Below are 21756 nucleotides of genomic sequence, written 5' to 3'. Positions count from 1 at the left end.
GTGTAGGAGTATATGTAACTGATGTGTTGCTCAGTTATCAACTTATCTACCAAACAGCTTGTTAATTAGCAGGAACTGGGACTGTTTTAGGATGATACTCAGTACAGATACTAGGTAATTTAGGTATTCACTTAAATTAATAATATGAAAATAAGAAAATTGGATGAATGATTTATACCAGCAGCAGCTATTTGTAACATTTAGAATTGTACAGGTGTACCAAATGGACATATTTTTAAAAAAATTAGGATACTTGCTAACAGTAATACCCAAAAACAAGTGACAGGTGTTTCAAAAAGCTAATATTTGATCTGAAAATTATCTCTCATGTAGAAATGCATATATGTAAATAAAACACTTTTAAAATACTAAATGCTAGTCATCTTTTTATTTTCTCCAAGTTGATTGCACAATTCTTGATTTGTGCAGCTGTGGAAGTGCTTCTGATGCCTCAATTTCCCAGCATGGGTGACTCATGCACAACTAAATTATTCTGTAAGGCTTTTATGAAGAGTGGACTGTTTGTGTGTCTGAAGAATGGAGTAGGCAGTGCACTTCACTGAAAGTGTCTTCAAAAAGAATGTGAGACTTCTTCACATTTCCATAAAATGAGAGAGTAGGAAAATTTTAAGCTGCAACACTGAAGTGCAGTCCAAGTAAAAAAATTACCAAACAAGCAGCTCTTCCTCCCTACCTCCACTCATCACTTTCGCCAGAAATCCTGCACATCATTTTGGAAGCCACAAAGTAATAACAAAAGAAAAAAAGAATGAGGTAGCTGAAAAAAGAACAAAACAAAACAAGGGAAACACTAGGGAATGGTAATTTCAGTGTATTCCCATTCTAAAATAGCAGGTTCAGGATCACTTGATGCAACTGAATAGCCACAAGTCTGTGGGATGTGATGAGATACATTCCAGGGTACTGAGAGGACTGGCTAATGTTGTTGCCCTGTCCATCATATCTGAAAAGTCATGGTGGTCAGGTGAAAACCTGGTGGACTGGGAAAACAGAAACACAGCTCCTATTTTTTAAAAAAAAGAAGAAAGGAAGATCCAGGGAATCACAGGCCAGTGAGCCTCACCTCTGTGCCCAGGGAAGATCATGGAAGTAATTTTAAGGCATATACAACACAAGGAGGTGATCAGAGACAGCCAGCACAGCCATACTAAGGGTGTATCATGCCTGACCAATCTGGTGGCCTTCTATGATGGACTGACAGCAACAGCTGACAAGGTAAGATCGACCAATGTCATTATCTTTTTACATGGTCCCACACAACATCCTTTTCTCCAAACTGGAGACACAGGTCTGAATGGTGAAGTATTAATTAGATGGATAAGGAACTGGCTGGATGGATGCAGCTGGAGAGTTATGGTCCATGGCTCTATGTCCAGGTGGAGGCCAGTGATGAGTGGTGTCCCTCAGGGCTCTGTCTTGGGACCAGTGCTCTTTATCAATGACACAGAAGTGAGATCCAGTGCACCCTCAGCAAGTTTGCAGGCAACGTGAAGTAAGCGGTGCAGGTGACACAACAGAAGGAAAGGATGCCATTTAGGAGGACCTGGACAAACTTGTGAAGTGCACCCATGTGAACCTTGTGAAGTTCAACAAGGACAAGTGCAAGGTGCTGCACCTGGGTCGAGGCAAACACCAGCATCAGTACAGGTTGGGGAATGAGCAGATCGAGAGCAGTCCTGCCAAAAAGGTCTTGGGGTGCTGGTGGATAAAAAGTTGCACGTGAGCCTACAGTCTGCAGCCCAGCAAGCCAATTGTATCCTGGGCTGCATCAAAAGAGAAGTGATCAGCAGGTTGAGGGAGGTGATTCCCCTCTACTCTGCTCTGGTGAAACCCCACCTAGAGTGCTGCATCCAAGTCTGGGGTCCTCAGCACAAGAAAGGTGTGGACCTGTTAGAGTGAGTCCAGAGGAGGCCATGAAGATGATCAGACAGATGGAGCACCTCTACTGCAAAGACAGGCTGAGACAACTGGGGTTGTTCAGCCTGGAGAAGGCTTCAAGATCTCACTGAGGCCTTACAGTACTTGAAGGGAGCTTACAAAGAAGAGAGAGAATAACTTTTTTTTTACATGGGCAGATAATTATAGGACAAAGGGGAATGGTTTAAAACTGAAAGAGTAGAGATTTAGATTAGATGTTAGGAACAAATTCTTTTACTCACAGGGTGGTGAGGCACTGGAACAGGTTTCCCAGGGAAGTTGTGGATGACCCATTCCTGGAAGTGTTCAAGGCCAGGCTGGATGGGACCCTGAGCAACCTGATCTAGTGAATGGCATTCCCTACTCATGGTGGGGGGTTGGAACTGGATGATATTTAAAGTTTCTTCCAACCCAAGCCTTTCTATGACTCTATCCAAAAAAGTGACAAAACAAGTTTTGTATTAGCATGCTTACTGTTATGTTTGTAAGATTAACAAGATTTAACAGAAGACTTAATTTTCTAGAATTCTAGTGTCTGCCAGATCCTTCAGCTTTTCTCTCAATACAACAACCTTTTATTGAAAAAACAATACCATAGTTACAGAATTCCAAACCCCTACACTGCACTACTCCTTAATTTCATTTAACAAAACACTAGAGTTGTTCTTTTGTCAGAACTTTCAACATAACAGTCCAGGTTCAACTGGAATTACAGTGACTGCAAAACCTGAAGTACAGGACAAATATTTCATATTACAAAGGCAAGAAGTGCCTTAACAGGAAAAGTTAAAAAGGAAAAAAAAAAAAAAAAAAAAAGTTTTGCAATTGGAACAGAGAGGAAATGTCTCAACTGTTGTCTTGGCTAAAGAATGGACAAAACAAAGGCAGAAAAAGTTCACTTTTCTTGTCCCTTTGTGGCTTGCTACTAACATGAGCAGAAACTTTCAGAGCTTGTGCTAAATGTGTCCAGAAAACCTACTGAAATCACCTTCTGAGGGTCACCAGAGAAGCAGCAAAAGACAAAAAATAAATTCTTTGTTCCCATAAAACAGTATCATCTTCAATATGTTGAGTCCAGTCAATTTAATTGTAATTTAAGTTGATTAATTATGATGACAATATTAATCTTCAGATATTGGGGCTTTTTATAATGAAGGCTTCCAGTGCCTTGAAGGTTAATTCAATGCTCCTAGCAAAAACTCTGTCAACTATCTCCCATTGTTTCAAAAATATTTTAAGATCATGATATTAACTGAAAGACAAAACATAACTGAGGAAATTCTATGCCAAACTTTTTTTAAGCTTTGCTGCTACAATATGTAAGATAAGAATTTTCAAGATTAGGTTATGGGGGGAAAAAGGTCACAAATTTAGTTCCTTTCTGCATTTTTGGAAATTCAGATTCTGTCCTGATACCCCCTGTAAACCTTACAAAGTTTCAGATGAGTCCTCAAAGTTATTTGCATGAGTTAGTCCTTTTTATCCCCTGTAATATTCATCCATCAGTCCTTTTTACCATCTATAATATTCAACACAAATCATATCAGCTACTTGGGACCATACTTACTGCATCTGCATGACTAAACTCTCTTCTTCAGCTGCTTCTGTTTCTCTTTTACCACTTCTCAAGTTCTCTTTCACAGAATGATCAGACCACATATCTACAAAAACGCATGTCTCAGAATGCTTCCTTTTGCCCCTCAAAGTTTTTTCTGCGCTCTCAAGTTCTCAAGGTTAAGGAACCTTTCCTGTCTGACAATCCAGGAGCCACTCTGGCAGTCAGGGCCACCGTCAGAGACTTTCACTGCTGGGACCAAGGCAGCTCCACCTCTTACAGGCTGTTTTCCCACTTTATTAACAGAACCTGACTTAGATCATCCAGCACTTAAGTCCCAAAAAGTAACATTAAGAAATATTTATAAAGGCAATATAGCTATTTCAATTTAAAATTAATATATCAGTTATCAAAAACCAAAACTACAATCAGATTTTATTTAACTCTCTTCTGCTCAGCACATTGTGAGTATGGTTTCAAAGACCTAGGATCTTGTTAGTGGGCTATTTAACACTGGTATTGAGAAACAGGATATCAAAAGCTATCAATATTCACAGGAAATCCTGAAACTAACATGAAATACATGTTGAGGTCACATGCTAACAGGCTAATGAAAAGAGCTGTATTGTATTTAAGCCCACATTAATGCTTGAAACAGTTTATTTATGAGAAACACATTAAAAAATATGCAGATAGAGCAATTCAACATAACAGTGCAATATTCATAAGACAAGATTACTTAAAATAATGAGGACTCTTTGTAACTTACTGGCTTACAGCTCTCATGTTTTGACTCTCAATATTTTACTTCATGTTAAACTGAGGCTTGTACCTGCCTCAATGAGGTCTACTCTCTAAGCTGCCATATGAAGCAGCTGAGTACTAAACTTTGATTTTTACTTAATGCATTGCTTTTCCAGAATAGAATTAAATTGTTCAGGTTTGAAAACACCTTTAAAATCATTGAGTCCAACCATTAACCGAGCAGTGCCAAGTCCACCACTAAAGCATGTTCCCTCAGTGTCACATCTACACAAATTTTAAAGACCTCCATGGATGGGGACTCCACCACTTCCCTGGGCTCAAGTGCCAAATGCAATTTTGCCTGTAATAATCACTATTTCAGGAATGATTAAACAAATTGAAGGGAGAGATGCTTAAGCTAAGAGAATAAAATATGCTAACTTTTACAATATGTTTATACTAATTACAACATGAGGGAATCGATTGAACAAATTAAATAAGACTGCAAATAACTTTATTTTTTGTATTCAAGCCAGTGATTTTTTTCAAACAAAGTTTTCCCAAATACTGCTGATACTTGTGCTACTACAACCTTATCAGGTGGTAGGGGTTTTTTTTAATGATTATATTAAAAGGCTGTTTGTTTAAATGTTCCTATTGACAGAAATCTTACTTGAATCTTGGAAATTTTCTAGGAAAAAAGTGCTGAAAGACAAGGCCTAAAATCTGCAAGGATGTAATAAACAAGAAATATAACTTAGTTTAGTCCTAATAATTGGCTTAGACATGCGGGATATTACACTAATGTTAAGCATGCAAAATTCTTGGGAACCTCTGAACTTAAAATTACACAGGGTAGATGGAGAGAACTCTTTCAACTGTAACTTCAAGATAAAATGAATTAACACTGGCAACTGAATATTACTTAGATTTTCAAAACCTTACCAATTGCCATCTACAATCTCAAACGCAGGTATCCATTCTAGCAAAAAAAAGAAAGTCATGACTTATGAGAGCTCAAGGCACAAAAAATGGTAATAATGGCAAACATCTGTGAAGACCACCTCTTTTTCTTTTTTGTCTTGCTCCTACTTTATGAGTGCAATAAAGCACTGGTCTCATTGTGTTGTTTTTTTCAAGGCAAATGAGTAGCTTGAGCAAAACATGTGGAGTGGGAAGCATACAAATTTTAGAATTCTATATAAAAATTAGGAAAGAAATCAGAATACTTCTGTTTTTAACAATATTAAAATATAAGCATGGAAGAAAAGGTAAATGATCAGAATTTCAAAAGACAGTTACGATTTAGTCATTTGATTCACTGCAACTTGTAATATTCGTTTCACTGACAGCTTGTATTCACAAAATTGCAAAAAAAAAATCCTGTCAATATTAATTTCGAAACTTATACTTGGATTTGTAGCATAAATACGTATCATAGGTGTTCACTGCCCTCATCTACTGACCTACAACCAAAGTGAACAATTTTGGCTATCTGTCCATTACAAAGTAATCTGAAACAGTAGAAATGGATCAGCAGATCAAAGCAGCTGGTGCTGACACTCTATGCTAGCTGTTCAAGAGGGTTTATTTGGATTAGATTTGATCTGGTCTCCAGAAGGAAATATAACCATCACATAGACCATTCACCTTTTTCCAGGAATTTCATGATTGATGCAAACTTGAATTTACCCAGTATAGACAGAAGAGTACTTTGCAGTTGCAGCAGAACTTACAGACTATTTTTCTGAGAACGGAGTGTAGTTCCAACACCCTGAGCAACTAAGTGGTAAGGGGAGACAGAGAGATTTTGTCCAAAGCAGTTTTAATGTTCCAAATCACAGTGGCAATGCATACAGTTATATCCTACCTTTTCAAGCCACACTAACAAACACAGGTGTCAGCTCAGAATACTTGAAGGCACTGAAGGATCATCACAAAAGACAATCTACTGGCTTCCACAAGAATAATTCATTTCCTGTAATCCAGAATTCAGCAGAATCTGGATATCCCTATTGCTTAGGCTTCATTTCTCTTTTTTTTGTTTATTTACTTCATCTTTTATATCCTGTTTTTTTCATTTAAAATATTTTACTTCTTGTTTCTCCCATATTTTTTTCAGACTTCTCTTATTTATTTCCTCCTATTTCATGTGCTATTAAATACAGTAAGAGAAAATATTTTCACATATCTGAACTTTCAGACAGAGGTGTTGGTATTGGTTTTTTATCTGGAAATTTAGATAGTGTAGACTGAGACAGGCATGTAAGCACTACCACTGTGATTTAACATGCCCTAATTCAAACAAAATTTAAAAAGAATAAAGATGATCATGTATTTACTGCGATCATTCAAACTGATCTCTAAATCCAGTGCTAAGCAACTACGTGAACTGAGAAAAATAAGATTAATGACACAGGAATATTAGTCTATTGTAAGACTGAAATTAGCCTGGTTCTAAACCTCATCTCAGAGAACAGCCACAGGAACACAGAAATACTAACGGAAGCTAATTAAGCAACTTATGGAATGGAAGAACTTCATAACAGAAACACTAGATAAAATATATTTGGTGTATACACAGGATTTTACCTTTGGAGTAAAGCCAGGAATATATTGCTTAAGAGTCTGGCTGCTCTTTTTTCCTGAGCTTTGTCATTTGTTTATCTAATAATTTAATCTTCTAGATTTAGGTTAAATGACAAAGTCGCTCTTAGCAATCCAAGTGACAAACAGGATTTCGTCACATACGAATTAACTCAGTTGCTTAAAATAACCAAAATATTCAGAGACTCACCTACTTTCAGTGACATTCAGTATACAACATCCAAATAAATTTCCAGAAGATTTTGCAAATGAACGAATGGGCTTCCCTTTACATCTGCTAAATCTAGATGGAAAAAAAAAAAATCAGATCTCTTTAAAGGAATCCCTAAAGAAAAACTGTCTTTTAAGAAAAACCACCACAAAACAACACTATACATGTGTTCATACAAACATAAATTGAAAATTTTAAGTATATTGACAGTCCATTCAGAAGCCTCCTTCTGTGTGGACCTGGGCTCCAAAGCAAAACCCAGAGCTTATAAGTAATTCTGGTTTTAATAACAAAAAATCAGTTAAAATCAGAAATATTCATCATTAAACACGACTTATTCCATTGGGTTTTTTAAACCCTATAAAGTAATCACAGGATTTTAAAAATGTAGTATTGAATTCATATTAATACATAAAATTTAAGATGCAATAAATCATTCCATGTACTCCTACACCGAACGCAGATTCCGTGTTCCTGTACTCATGAACAACAGATGTTTCTGCATCACTTCAACACAAAAACCACAAAAGATTAAAAAAGGAAGTTCAGTACCATCCTGCAATAAGCAAAAGGAAGGGGTGGAAACATTGAAATCATCTCCTACACTACAAATTCTAGTTTCACCACAAGAAAGTAAGACTAGAAGTCTCCAGCCTGCTCTTGTAAGAGTTTTCCTCTGTTTCATAATTCAAATCTTTAGACAAAGGATGATGATTTCTACCACACAGCACCTCTCATCTCTCTGCTTGGCCGAGGGCATACTTTTGCTTTGGCCAGCAACTCCACTACTGTATTTTATTAATTTAAGTCAACTCCCCTGATTCAAATGTAAAACCTCAGATAATCTCTTAGCTTGTTCAGAAATAATCTCATTTTTCCTTTAAATCTCAGTTAGGAACCAAGAGACCATTTTCAGATCATTAGCTCCCCATATCCTAGGAGACAAATTTTGATTTTATGAGTTGCAATTTCTCTTACTGTGAAAGGTAGAGCAGCCCCAGTGATTACAACCAAGAAAACCAATTGCCCTACAATGCTACTTCTTCCATTCTTTGTGGATGGGCTCAGATTGCGCTGCTGCCACCTCTTATTCACTGCACTTCGACAGCAGCTGTGTAAGAACAAATCTGAATAAGAAGATGGTTTGATTTCACCGTTCCCCTGTAGTGACATAGGCAAATTTCCAGAGAAGCACAGAGGCACTTTTGAAAGCACTTACATGTGCACGAGTGACCACAACTTTCAAATCTTTCTTATTTCTACAAATCAGTGTCTAAAGTATTTTCTCTCTATTTAGTTATTTGCTTTTCATGTTTCTACGAAAAACCACTAAGAAAAAATGTATAAAAATATGTCTTTATATAAGTAAGTACAAAAGTTCTGTAATGTAAGGACAGTTTTAAACTGAGGATTTTCAGCACAAGTTAAAAAAATGTTCTGAGGAAGAAACACAATTAAAAGGACTACTGAAAATGTAAAGATGGAGGTAAATAGCCCAAGGAGACACAAGCAGTAAATAAAGCTAAAATATGCCCTGGAAAACACAAATTCTTAGTAAAACCAAGCAGGTCCTCACAGTCTAAAAATGTTACTTGAAAAGCAAAACCAAACATGCACATCATGCAGAAGTTTTCAGGATACTCAAAAAGAAGTATTTAATAACTTTTAACCACACACATTGTTCAAAACTATCAATTCTATTATGATCTGTTCTGAATACAAGAGCAGTAATTAAAAAAAAATAAAACTCAAAGAATATAGAAAAGTTGAATGACAAAACATTCATGACAGTTATGTAAATATACTGCTGAAACAGCATTTAAAGGACAAAATCATCAGTAGATGGGTGATGGGGTTAAGGAAAAGCACAAGGAGTACAGAAGAAAATCTTCTTACTCAGTGTTTGTACCTGACATCACAATGGAGTTGAGGAGATTAGTCCTGTTTACTTCTTACAGTCCAGCTAGAACATGCTCAGTAGATCTGTCTGGTTATGACTAAAAGGATTTGGAACATATCTACCTCATCTGATTTGAACAGATGAAATGGATTTAGGCAAATCATTGAACTGGTACAAAACATTTTCAGAAATCTATCGTGCAGTCTAACATAAGAGTTTGGGATGGCACAAAAAATAGTCTGATACTGCAGCATAACGGTTTGGTTTCTCCTAAAACCTTGACTGCTTGCTTTAACATATGCAGGTGCTCTATTTTTCCAGTGGTAAGGTTTTCATTGCATTTTGAATCAAGAAAACAGTATTTCTTCTCCCTCAACTCATTCTCGGACACAAACTGACGTCAGGTATAATTTTAGCTGAAGCAGATATATAACTCAAAGAATTACTGCTCAGTGATTCAAGTGTTACCAAATTATAAGCAACTTAAACCAGGGCCTTAGAATAGAAAGTGTTAAGCATCATTAACTGCAAGCACTGCTACCTGTAATTCCATTCATGACCAAACTTCATGCACGACCAAACACCTCCAGTACATTATAAGCCATGAAAGATATAGAAAAGCTTTCTGCCAGCAAGACAAAATACTCCTGCTTCAGCAAGATTGGCATAATGTCTGATCAGCATATATTGATCAGACATCTAAAAAACAATACCTATCTAGAAAGAAAAAGCATATAAATACATAGGTGAGGGTTACAGAGGGCTATGCCCGTGATCCTCATGATACATTGAATCAAAACCCCTTTGTTGCTCCTAAGATAAAACATAAACAAACTGCCCCATCTGTTCTGTGTTTCTCTTCATGTGATGTACAAAGCAATAAGTAACCTTACTGTGAGTAAGACATTGACAAATCTTGCAAAGATGAAAATCTGCACCTCCTGGCCCATTCTCAGCTGGGCAGTACATAGCGTCCAGTCAAGTAAGCGGGGAGACACAACCCCTTTCACAGATAAGATGACATGTGAACTGAGATATTGCTACCTGAACCTATTAAGATGCATTCTTTTGCTTTCTATACACATGAATGGGGTATTAAGCCCATCTCAAATTTAACAAGACCATCTGAAAAGAAAACAAAACAAACCAAAACCCAGTCAGAAAAGCAGTGAGCGTGGCAGTACACATGCTCATTCACTGCAACACATCCCTGGAAGGGAGATTAATTTAGTTTCCAGAAATCACAGGGCCATATTAGCTCACTTCATTGCTGGGGACAGTGCCATTATGAGGTTTGGTGGTTGGTTTTTTTTTCTTCTACTTTCCAAGGCAGCTCAGGTACAGTTCAGTTGTTTCATTCCATGCTCCAGTGTAAAGGATAAAAGCTTATTAAAAGCTTATTTGAAGTTTATTCTTGCCCACACGCCCCATTAATTTGAATCTGAAATTGAAGTGGAATGTCTACCTTGCCTGAGGTTTTAAAAGAGATGTTTCTGCTTAAAGCATTACTGTTCTAGTAGCAATAAAATCTACATACTTACTTAAATTACCCAGAAATGCATTGTGCCTTGTAGAGTGGGTGGGTAGCATTAGTAGTCCAAATGTGATGTCATCTGAGTGAAAGCCTTCTTTGGCACAGTGTTCTGAAAAACAACAAGAAAAACCCCACAGTTCTATAAAAATTAATCCATTCAAAACAACTTTCAGAGGTGAGGCCTTGATTATTTCTTTCTGTTTTCTCTCCTGCCATTTTTGTTGCTTTATTTGCATCCCTTAACTGTCCACAATTTCACTTTCCAATTCCTCTAGTCGACATAATGAAGTAAATACCCATGAAGGAGAACTTCAGCATTCCATATCACCTTTTATGTAGCTTTGGCACTGTCCGAAATCGAAATCTGTAAGACAAATGCAATAGTCCAGTGGTAACATGAAATTTACAATTCTAATGCTGCCTACAAAACATTAATATTACAACTAGTGCACTGCAATTGCTTTGGGTTATATTGTGACCTTGCAGAACATCAGTAAAATACCATGCAAATTTCTGGAAAGAAAATGCATCAATACAATTTTAACTGCGTGTACTATGGTTCAAACAGGACACGTGAACCACCTCAGAACACAGCTTGAAACTCTCAAAGAACATGGAACACAACAGCACAAGAAAGACTCAAACTCCCCTCACTGATGAAAAACTAATTTCAGTAAGTTGTGCTGAGCAAAAGCTAACTATACAGTAGAGATTTCTACACACAAACACTACTTATTCAAAGAAATAGCTCCCCATCTATTACAGATCACAAACTCTGTATTCCTATATACAGTGCTGTGTTTTAAACACACATGGACCACCTTGGAAATATCTTACTGCTGGTTACCACTATTGATACTTTCTATTCAGCATTCCCATGTGGCAAAGTATATCCTTTAAGGCATACATAAATCTATTCCCTTCCACTGTATGCAAGGACAGGCAGGTCTCCTTTGACATAAAATAACCAAATCAAAGTAACTTCAAAACCCCTGTTCTTTACCACTGTCTCCCAATACATATAACACAGAAAAAAGAAGCTGTCAAGGTGGGGAAGAAGAATGCCAGTGTTTGAGGAAGATCTACTGCCAAGTCTAATGGGATATGACAGGCAGATCATTATCAACAACATATCTATTTTTCTATGCAGTAAAATGAAATATTCTAATGTTAGAAATCAATGGTTTGAATCCAATACCAGTATACAGAAAAGAAATGTCAAACTATATTCTATAGGGCAGGAAAAGCATTTAGGTGCATTTAAAAAAATCTGCACCAGTTTATGAAACACTGTTTTTCATTTTTTATGCCGGCAACAAAGTTTAACATAACTCGATATAAATCACCCGTAAATTTAATTGTCCATATAAAGGTAGTAACAATTTAACTAAAATACTTTTGAAAAGCAATTTCAGTTATTTTAATGAAAAAAGGTTGTGATCCTTTTGACTTAGAGAAAGCGGTAATACCTCAATTACCTTTGATGTTAAAAACTATAGTTTCACCTCAATTGTCCTAAAGTTCATACAAAGGCCTCCAGTTTACAGAAGAACTGGGTGTAAAAAGAAGCAGCAACAGATCTCGAGATCAAGTTTTCAAGCACAGCTACCTGTTGTTTTGCCACTCACTTTAAAAGCCAAGTTCGATTGACAGCTACATTTCTTAAAGGGTTAAAAAAATAAATCTTAGTACTATAATTTGTGGTCTGACTTCCCTGCCAAACTGATTAAACCAGCACATTCTCAAATCCTTTTCCTCTCTCATTTTTTTCATCATAAGAGCCAAATCCATCAACATACTTTGTAAGTTTCTACATATCTTTTTCCTGCCCCATTTCCTAAAACCTTCTAGTTATCCTTCCTCATGATTCAGACTACCTTTCTGATTTCATTACACTTTCCAGATCCTACAAAATAAAGCATTTTGCTTCTTTTCCTTCAAATCCTTATACTATTTGGACTTGCTTTATGCTGTCTTTTTCTTCTATGTTTTCCTCTTCCTCATTGCTGATCTACCTTATTGTGTTCTTAGAAATGACAACTTGTTTGTTCACTCACTATGACTCAATTATTAATTTGAATCCTTGTCCCCCTTTCTGAGGTCATTCTCCTCATTTTCTATGTCAGTGAAATTCAGATCACAAGTTCTTCAAGGCTGGAACTGATCTTATTATCTATGAAACATCATGCAAAGCTTTAGCACAGCAGAAAATGTCTAACTAAAGCTTCTGAAATGGAAAAACCCCTATATGATAAAAATGAAATAAAACATTTTAACAACAAAAACACCTCTGGAAAAATATCTTGCATGTAAAATTGCTGAGATGTTAGAGAGTTATCACTGGAATTACCATACTAGTTACAAACTGTAGCTTCATTCTCAAACACTCAACTGCTAGTAGTAGCTTGATTACATATAATGAGTGTTGCTGCTGTGGATGGCAAGAAAAACTTTATTAAATCACATTACTACATTAAAACTGACAGAGAGGAAAGTGCGTGTGTGTGTGTGAGAGAGAGAATCTGCATACCTATTCCAGCAGTTCTTGGAAGCTGTGATTCATTCTGCTACTTGCTTTTCTACTCACAGTCAGAGGAAAACCCAGTTTCCTTTCGAATATTTGTTGTTACTATGAAAAATACTTTAAAATAAGCACAAGTCAGAATCACCTAACTATTTTGCAGTCCTTTATGATATTTTAAAAATGAACTATTTTAATACTTAAAATTAATTAATTATTTGTGAATACCATGACATTTGTGAAGATTATGTTGTTTACAGAAGGCCTGAAAAGTATATATGATATTACAGAGCAAGAATTTTCTAAAAACAAAAGTAGCACAAGCCAACGAAGTTTTCTTCACTTTCACCATGAGAAGTTTCTCTAAACCTATTAGCAGGACGTACTACAATTCTCCACTGAGACTTGATAAAAATCTTCAAGTTGAACATAATGAGGTAGATTTCAATCTGCTGTTTATCATGATAAATAGATATTGCAAATATAGGCCACAGAAAAGAATCAGAGACATGTCATTCTAGACAGAAGCTGAGCTCCTGCTTTTTAACTAGTAACTCCATGTTACAGACAGAGAAGTGAGCTTACTGGAAATCCAATTTGGGAGGTAAAGTCTTTTGTTCTAATGCTGAGAGAAAAATATTATTATTTTGCTATAATGAATATATTTCATTCAGTAACTGATATAAACAAAAATCTTTAGACAGAACCCTTTCCCGTTTCATCTCTCCACTATTAAAAGACCTTATTCACTATGGCCTTTACATAGAAAAATCCTATTTTTTAGGCTCAAGTTGCACTTTCTTTCCTTTTTTACTACCAAAGGCAATATCTAAGTTCTGGTCTTTTCAAAGATATACATCAAAACCATTTTTTTCCCCAAAACAATGGCAAAATATTCACTTAATCACAGCTTAATGCTATTCTTCTAATTACAAAAATATTTATTTTACATATTAAACCAAACTAAGAGTCAGGCAGCCCTGCAGTCAGTGAAACAGTATCATCTAATTCTGATCAGGACAATAATTCCCTGGCTGACAGCCAAAATAACTTTTACCAGCATATCATTAAGTTAGTTTTTCAGTGGGGAATAAAGCACCGTTCTGGTGGCCCCACTTTCCTCTCCCCCAACATGAGAAGCCAGTTTCCCCTCCCATCACCCTTCTGACACATCACAGTATTGTCAGTCCCCATCCCTTTCCAAAACAGCCCAATGTTCTGCCTGAATCCCCAAGCCCCACTGGCATATACAACCATCTCCTGTTCCCCTATCCAACACAGACCCAGCGCATGCTGAAAAAAAAAAACAGGCCAGTACCAAAATTGCATTGCTTTGTCTCTCCCTCAGGAGAGGGTAGTGACACATTTCCCTCTATCCAGCTTGCCCAGAACCTGTAGGAACATTAGTTTGCAATTTCTATTCCTCCTACAAACATGGCTCCAACTGGTCAACAATTTCAAAAGCTACTGGCAAACATCTAAGGAAAGAATAAGAGAAAACAAGGAAAAAAGCACAAATCACGTTTTCTTAGGAAATCGGGCTTAAAAAAAGGCAACTCCCTACAGCTTTTAATGGAGAAAATTTCCTGGTTGTTTACTGAGCCAAGAGAAATATGACTTTGGCAAAATATTTTCTGATTTCTCTTTTTATAATATCACAGGTTTCAAATAAAGCTTTAGGGAACTCAGGACTGGGAAAGTTACTCTGTGTAACAAGACAGTTTTTTTCCCCTAATATATCTTGAGGCTTTTGGATAACGGATGAAAATCCAAACCTCTGGCATTCCTCTAGCAAGAGTAACTTGAAAAATTACAAACCCTCTACCTTTCAACACCAGCAGGAGTTTACCCTCTCTCTATTCAAAACCACCTTCTCACCAGCAACCACCCAAAATCACAGAATATTATTCTGTCAGGGTACATGACAGTAACAGCCACAACTCAAAAGGCAGTCTCTGACATTGCATCAAACATGCAATGAAATAGTCACCAAACACTTCAAATATCTTTAAATGCCAGAGACTATTATTTGCTATATCATTAAAAACTTGATTCAAACGTAAAAACGGAGACTTGTTTTATTTATAACAGCAGCACTCAGAATTTCAAATATATATTTTGAAGTATTTTTTTATTATCCACCTTAGTATCTCATACTCTCGTTCTTTTAAAATCATAATTTAAATTGTAAAAATATATATTTCCTCAAGATGTCTAATGTACATTAGGAAATTCACATATTAACTTCTCTCACTCCTAGAAGAGCCACTTCGTACTTAAGGCCAGCCTGTCTCCTCTATGTTCCCAAATACTTGCTAGATGAAGAAAGTGCTGGAACTTTCTGGATATCTATCAGTTCTGCAGATAATGACACGTTTATGGGAGCTGGGATCAATTCTTCTTTAAGCAATTGAGATATACTCACAAATCTCTGGATCTGCAAGCTAAAAACTCTCGCAGATGATGTTTTTAGTAATACTATTCCCTACAATAAAGCACTTAAAATTCTGACCTTATGCTGGATGATCAGCCCATTCCCTTCTCTTCTAAGCGTCCCACAGCAACACCACTACCACACAATGAGTTAGTAATTAAGTTCTGCTTCCTGCTCTGGCTGTAACAGGCAATACAACCCTACACTACAGTCTTTACTAAAAAAGGGCACAAGGGGATTCCATACAACAGTACCCACAATCCTAAGGTACTAAAGCCAGGGAGAAATGTATCGCTCAGCAAGGCTTTTGAAAAAGATAATAGAGATGCAAACTATAAAAGTAACCAGTGGCCACAGTATTACGCTTTCACGTTCACCTGTTTCTGAAGACCTAGGACATAGGTAAGGTTAGTGCACACAGTCCTGGTCCCTGTCCTTGACAGACACATAGCTAAGCTCTTCCCATCAAAACAGGAGTAATATATTCTTTTAACATGTCAGCAGGGGCAAAAAGATGTGCTCTCATTTTGTCCAGCAGCACAGGGTTACAGCACAGTAACCTGGAACACAGAAATCTGAAAGCCAATCTCTACTCTGTCAGAAGGGGTTCAAACCATAATCACTCAGCAAGCTCCACATGAGACTGGGAAGATGGATCAAATCCTAACTTACCTTTTCAGTGGCAATCTTCAGAATATGAAAGCAAAAAGTAATGCTTTGCTGGACAGAGCACAACCAGCAGTGTACATGCCTCTCTAGAGAGAAGGGCACCCAAATGAGAGACCTAAGCCCTAGTTTCCAGTTCCCAAAGGCATTTAAAATTTTAAATGGAAGAAAAGACAAAATAGTTTTCAGAACACAGGCCAGAACATAGGTACTCACCTCCTTTTTCTCCAAGAAAGTAACTGGCCTAGTATCTCTCTTTGGCCCAATTAGACTTTAACCATCTTGTATGCAACGAAAAGTGGTTTTTTAGGGGTTGGAGTTTCTTTGATTTGTTGGTTTTTTGGAGTTTATTTGTTTGTTTTAAGGAGACATCAACAAAACCACTTCTTCCTCACCTCTTTGTGCTTCTGAACAAAAGGGAGAGTCACCACAGGGTTTTGGTCCGAGTCCAATCCCATAGGTGTGCCTCAGGTGTAGTTTGAACATGCCTTTGAACAAGTGAAGGCCTAATTTACAGATTGCCTAATTTATGAATAATAAACAAATTTAGATGCCAAGATGCTCAGTTGTGACAAGATTCTGGAAGACCTGAGTGAGAACAAAACTTCAATGCATTTGCAAAACTTTACTAGGGAAAACCTAGAAACCTGTAAAATTTAGGCAACACATGGCTACGATTTTATTTGAGGCTAGAGATCCAAAATCCACCTAAATCACAGTTTTGACTCCTCTGTATTATTATTTATGGATCTGGCCATATACCAAAATAATATACATCAAAATCTTTCTCAGAGATACCTGCTAACAACCTTTTTAACAGAACTGTGAATTCCATTTACAGTTTACAAGGTCATGTATTTATTTTAAAATTCCACTTTAATTAGATCTGTCTTACTCCAAGTGTTTTCCTCTGTTTTAACATAAGCCTTATTGTCTAGCACCATTCATCTTGTGGTACCAGGCTGTCATTATGGGTAAACTTACATTAGCTTCAAAACTGAAGTTTTCTCACATACTCTAAAATAATTAAACACACAGCTTTAAGGACAAAGCATTTAAGTAGCCACATTTATGGTTTGAATACATTTTTATCATGAAGATGAGAAATGCCCATAGTATTTACTGAGCTTCATAAGCATCACACTCTAAATATAAGTATTTACCAGTCTTGAATCTCATGTGCATGACTATTTAAGGATCTATATTTAATAAAATATTAATACTACTAATGATGATTTTATAATATACTCAGCAATGCTTCTCAGAACATCAGTACAGAATAAGAAAACTAATTCACTGATTTTAATGACAAAATGTAACAGCTGGATAGAGTCCAAAGTGTACAATGCTAAACTCCTGAAAGAATCTGAGAAGCCTTGTTCCTTCCACAGAATACTGGATATATGACAACCACAGAGCACCAAAACTTTTTATGTATATGATTATATATTCCAAAAGCAGCTATAATTAAGAATTTATATTATACACAAAAAGTATGGTAAGAGAATATTAAGACTGTAAAATTAAACACTCAGGCATGAGGTATGCCAAAATTGAAGTGGCTTTTACATTACAAAAGGAATTTTGTGGCAGGAGTAGGGATTGAGAATTCAATCCTTCAGGGCAGCACACAGCTGCATTAACCATGAGTCTTCTTCCTCTTCTGTGATTTTGCATTTCATATCTGTAACTCCTACAACAAATAAACAGGGTAATGTCTGACAAACAGTTTCAAATCATTACAGCCTCACATTAACTGAGTTAACGAAATAACCATCTACACTAGGAAGTTGCTTTCCCCAGGTGGACCACCCACAGAAGGCAATGAGGTACCTTCCCAAGGGATATAGCCATATTTGCTTGTACCAGAGTTACATAGAGACACTGGAATCTTTCATTTCAGATTCTGCTACGGAACTGAAGGTGTGCTTCCTACGCTTCTTTTTATTCTGAAAGGCCATTAAATCCAAAATAATAATACCACTAATAATAATAATAATAATAATAATAATAATAATGTACTATTGGTTGAGGATGAGAGATACAGTGGAATGCTTTGGCCACTACTTCCCTGTAGTCTCACAGATACTTCTTTTCCCCTCCAGAGATAAAGCTGCTGCAAAACAGCAACTGTTCTCCCAGAGCCTGGAGACTCCTGTTCTTGTGCCACCCCTTCAGTGGCGTCTTTATAGCCTTCTACAGGGCAAACCAGCTCATTGACATAGAAAGGTTAGAAATACTTTGCAAAGTAAATAAACAGAAGGTAAGAACAGCAGGAACAACCACTACTGTCTTTGCTATGCAACTATACCACCTATCCTCAGAAACATTTCTACATCTGATTTATTATCTGGCCTTTACAGTTTCCAGCATTCATACGGAAACTTGTGCTTTAAAAAGGCTAACACACTAAAATGCACTTTTTTTTACATCAAAGATCTACCAAAGTCTTTGCCTCAAGAAAAACCATCTCATTACAATGTGATGAAAAGAAAGGCACCTTAGCTGTAACTTCACTTCTTCTGAATTATATTTTGTGTTTTGTATTAAAAACTGTATTAGGGTACTAGTTTTCTATTATAAGAGGAGAACTATCCACAGTCTTCATCTACAAAATTAGGCTGAAGCCATGAGGCTTTGACAGCAAATTATACATATCTCCTGAAGGAGTACATAGCTAAAAGAAGAGCTGTTTTGAAAATGGTGAACTGACCTACAGAAGAAAATTGCATTTTTGATTCTCAACTGTTTTCAACACAAATTTATCATTTTTAATAAAAATTTCACAACTTTACGAGTTGATAAAAACATTTCATATAAAGAACATGTGAAGATGGTGGGGGGCAATCTCTCTGCTACTGGTTTATATCTTCAACTTCTTGCAGAAATTTAGAATAGGGAAAAAAAAAAAGCAAAAGCTCAAAGCTTTTGAAAGCAGCAGTTTCCTCAGCAAGACCAATCCAGCCATGAAGATTCATGACTTCTGTGAAATTCTATACTAATAAGATAATTAACCAACACTACAAATTAAATTCAAAGTAATTACCACTCAGTTTTTAAATTGCTTGGTACAAAGAGAGTAAAATTAGCTATAGTAGAGTTTATGGGGTCCTTAGAGCACTAGTAAAGAAAACATTGCTTTCCTCGCGTTCTTTTATTTTACCTACATGCGTTAAAACTTTTCCATGTAAGAACATGCAGCAGAAGAAATAAAAAACAAGGCATGGCTGACTGGCACCTTAAACTATTAAATATCAACCCGGAAGTTTAGGGTTTTTTTCTCCTGTTTGAATTGTTTCTCAAGAAGCAGTAACTCCTGCATTACCAACAAAATTCTCAGAGAAGTATCCATATTCTAACAAAAAAGACCTAACCCAAACTTATCATGTTTGATAATCTGAAAGCAGTGTCTGTAACATGTTTGAAGAAGTATGTTAGATACATATGAAAATTAATAGTTCACTTAAAAAATAGAAAAGTAGAGTTACTTCTCAAGTAGAATTCCCTCTATTACAACAATCAAATGCTGTCCAATTTCAAATAACAGGCCCAAACCCCACTGATATTTATAAACAAAGTCAACTTTATTCCTGTTAGATAGAACAGTGCGAAACAACTGCAACTGCTCGCACTGAACTTTGCCAGGACTTCCACAGTTGAGACCTATTTCTCAAGTACTTCTTTCACTAGAGCATTTGCTTAAACAATCCTCTTGCCTCCTGGCACACTTGTTACCCAAGGAAATTATATAAGTTAAATATAACCACATTAAAAAGAAAAAAGAAAAACAACCCAGGTAGTTAATTTTAACCTGGATCATTTCCCCAAGCCAGTTACAGGACACAATTCCACGAACCGTTGTGCTGGTGCAGCTGAGGGGGGGCAGCAAAGAGGAGAATGGGGAGCAAGGAAGAGGCAGGCCTGGTCAAGTCCACACTGCCACCAAAAGCTCTGCTTGTTAAACTATGTCATTTAAAAAAAAGACTTACTTTAAGGATTCAGAGGGTCTGGATCTATGACCAGCCACTCCATCGCTACATGCCACTCCATATCCTAGCTAAAACCTTATCTGACTTTCCCTGTGCCTCTTGGTAGGTCAGCCCTTAACAGGCACATGAAAACAACAGCCTTACAGAAATCTCACGACAAATCTCTTTGATTAGTTCACAAGCACTCCTCCTCACGGAAAAAAAAAAAAAATATATCGAGGCCTAAAGTAGCAGGAATTTGAAAGTGAAACCAACCAGAAATGGGGATCCACCTTAACACAAACACAAAATTTAGGTACCACGGATTTCCTCGCTGGTCCTATTTCACACCTGCACGCACTGGAGTATTTGACACACTGACTTTAAGGCCGCAATAAGTCGGGCGAGGACCGGACGCTACCGAGAAGCCCTCAGGTTTCGGAGCCCGAACACGCTGCAGGCACCGCAATAAAGTTACCCGAAAATTAAAAAAAAAAAAAAAAAAAAGCCTACAAAGTGCGTACGCGCCCGCAGCTCCAGCCCACCTGCCGCAGGGCGAGCGCGGGGCTCGCTCCTGCCGCCGCCCGGAGCCCGCGGCCCCGCAGCGCTGTCCCGCCCGGGGAGGGCCCGGGGCCAGGCGGGCACCGACCGCAGCCCGACGGCCGTGCAAACACCCGCACCGCGTTCCGGGGGACCACCCCCCGCAAACCTTCCCCGGGCGTGGGGCGGCGGGGCGGGCGGCTCCCCTCGGCCCCCGCGGGACGAGTCGCCCCGCGGAGCGGAGCGGCGGCGGACGGGCCGCGAGGGGAGGCGGCGCCCTCGGCTCCGCTCGGCCTGGCCCGGCCCGGGGATGCGGGGGAGCCCCGCGCCCGCCCTTCCCGGTCCGCGGGCGCGGGGCCAGACGGACAGCGCTCCCGCCGCGCCCGGAGTTGTGACAGGAGCAAAGTGGGTCACCGGGCCTAGCGGGTGCCCCGCGAGCGCCCTCCGCCCCCGGCTGCGGCCGTGCCCGCCCAAGGGCAGCCGCTGCCCTCCCGCCCCGCCGGAGCGCGGTGGGGAACCCGCCGGTGCTGTCAAACTTCCATCGCTCCCCTCCGAGCCGTCCCCCCGCCTTCCCCTCGCCGCCGCACGCCGGGGCCCGGCGCCGCCGCCCGCACCGCCCAGAGACGCGCTAGCTGCTCACCTGTCCCCGCGCTGCCGCTGCCCGCCCAAGCTGTCCCGGCGAGCGCCGCTCCCCGCGCACAGCCCCGTGCCCGCCAGCACTGCCTGACTGAGCCGCCGCCGCCTCCTCCTCCTCTTCCTCCTCCTTCTCCTTCTCCTGCTGCTGCTGCTCCGGCGGCGGCACCAGCAGCACCCGGGCCCGGGAGTCCCCACGCCGCCACTGCGCCTGCGCCGCCGAGCACCCACCGCCGCCGGCCGCCGCGGCACCTCGCGCCACCGCGCGTGCGCCGGGGCGCACTGCAACCCGCGGCACCCCGGGCCTCGCGCGGGGCCGTCGTCGCCGCTGCTGCCGCCGCGCCTGCGCACACGCAGGTCACCAGGGAGGCGAGCCCCGCTCTGCGCGCGCCGCGCCACGCGTTAGCGAGGGGGGAGTTGGCTCTGCGCAGGCGCACTGGGCGCGCGCCTCCCTGACCTGGGCTCACCTCTCCTCAGCTCACCCCGCGCGCCGGGAAATGGCGTC

The 21756-nt window shown here is 39.1% G+C and overlaps 1 protein-coding gene across 7 annotated transcripts in view; it reads right to left on the bottom strand.

Moving 5' to 3' along the window:
- Positions 1–21379, bottom strand: part of CLOCK (clock circadian regulator) — a 67472-nt gene extending 46093 nt beyond the window's left edge. For 2 of the 7 annotated variants that reach the window (XM_064652851.1, XM_064652857.1), the window contains exons 1-3: positions 21259–21379; positions 10497–10598; positions 7035–7121 (exon numbers count right to left, since the gene is read on the bottom strand). The gene's annotated coding sequence lies outside the window, so the exon portion shown is untranslated. Of the gene's footprint in view, positions 1–7034; positions 7122–10488; positions 10599–21258 lie in introns of all 7 variants that reach the window. The other 5 variants (XM_064652852.1, XM_064652853.1, XM_064652855.1 and 2 more) reach the window with 5 other exon arrangements.
- Between the last annotated feature and the right edge of the window lie 377 nt (positions 21380–21756).

The sequence above is a fragment of the Pseudopipra pipra genome, chromosome 4, assembly GCF_036250125.1.
Source record: "Pseudopipra pipra isolate bDixPip1 chromosome 4, bDixPip1.hap1, whole genome shotgun sequence".
In the NCBI taxonomy this organism is placed as follows: domain Eukaryota; kingdom Metazoa; phylum Chordata; class Aves; order Passeriformes; family Pipridae; genus Pseudopipra; species Pseudopipra pipra.
The sequence above is the reverse complement of the archived record's forward strand: the minus strand, read 5'-3'. Positions and strand labels throughout refer to the sequence as shown.